General features: G+C 45.8%; 1 long non-coding RNA gene across 1 annotated transcript in view; it reads right to left on the bottom strand.

Annotated features, from left to right (window-relative positions):
* Nucleotides 1-763: 763 nt before the first annotated feature.
* Nucleotides 764-1,215, bottom strand: part of LOC112079948 (uncharacterized) — a 4,349-nt gene continuing 3,897 nt past the window's right edge. The window contains exon 4 of the long non-coding RNA XR_002896087.2: nt 764-903. This is a non-coding gene — a long non-coding RNA (uncharacterized lncRNA). The remainder of the gene's footprint in view (nt 904-1,215) is intronic.

Below are 1,215 nucleotides of genomic sequence, written 5' to 3'. Positions count from 1 at the left end.
GTAAGAGTAAGGGGTAAGAGTAAAGGGTAAGTGTAAGGGGTAAGAGTAAAGGGTAAGAGTAAGGGGTAAGAGTAAAGGTTAAAGGGTAAGAGTAAAGGGTAAGAGTAAATGGTAATATTAAAGGGTAAGAGTAAAGGTTAAGAGTAAATGGTAAGAGTAAAGGGTAAGAGAAAAGGGTAGAGGGTAAGAGTAAAGGGTGAAAGCATGGCCACTGATAAATCCACTATAATTGAGTATTTCAATAAGCATTTCTCTACGGCTGGCCATGCTTTCCACCTGGCTACCCCAACCCTGGTCAACTGCCCGGCACCCTCCACAGCAACCCGCCAAAGCCGCCACCATTTCTTCACCCAAATCCAGACAGCTGATGTTCTGAAAGAGCTGCAAAATCTGGACCCCTACAAATCAGCTGGGCTAGACAATCTGGACCCACTCTTTCTAAAATGATCTGCCGAAGTTGTTGCAACCCCTATTACTGGCCTGTTCAACCTTTCTTTCATATCGTCTGAGATTCCCAAAGATTGGAAATCTGCCACAGTCATCCCCCTCTTCAAAGAGGGTGACACTCTAGACCCAAACTGCTACAGACCTATTTCTATCCTACCCTGTCTTTCTAAGGTCTTCGAAAGCCAAGTTAGCAAACAGATTACCGACCATTTCGAATCCCACCGTACCTTCTCCGCTATGCAAGTCTCTTATACACATCTAGATGTGTATAAGAGACAGGTGTGTGTGTGTGTGTGTGTGTGTGTGTGTGTTTGTGTTTGATTGTGTCTCACCTATGTGCCCAGTAGAACGTGTGGGAGGGCTGGAGACAGGCAGACTGGTCACATGCAGAGTGGAGGTGGTGGTTAAGGCTCTCCTCACTGCTGTCTGATAGTTGTGGTACAGGGTGGCCCCATACTAAACAAAGATAGATACGGGTAGGTACACACAACGTAGGACTCACAGCCCATACACAATTGGACTGCTGTACCCCTACTGAACCGAACCGTGCTGAGCCGAGCTGTACTGTGCTGGTTACTCATTCACCATAGTTGCTGGAACCGAGCTGGGAAGAATAATGTCAAAAGGAACTAACTGAGGCAACACAGTATGGTTCAGGTCCGCAGTCAGTAAAGGGTAAGAGTAAAGGTTAAAGGGTAAGAGTAATGGGTAAGAGTAAAGGTTAAGAGTAAAGGGTAAGAGTAAGAGTAAAGGTTAAAGGGTAAGAGT

The sequence above is a fragment of the Salvelinus sp. IW2-2015 genome, unplaced genomic scaffold (assembly GCF_002910315.2).
Source record: "Salvelinus sp. IW2-2015 unplaced genomic scaffold, ASM291031v2 Un_scaffold10453, whole genome shotgun sequence".
NCBI classification, from domain to species: domain Eukaryota; kingdom Metazoa; phylum Chordata; class Actinopteri; order Salmoniformes; family Salmonidae; genus Salvelinus; species Salvelinus sp. IW2-2015.
This window is presented reverse-complemented; position numbering and strand designations above follow the sequence as displayed.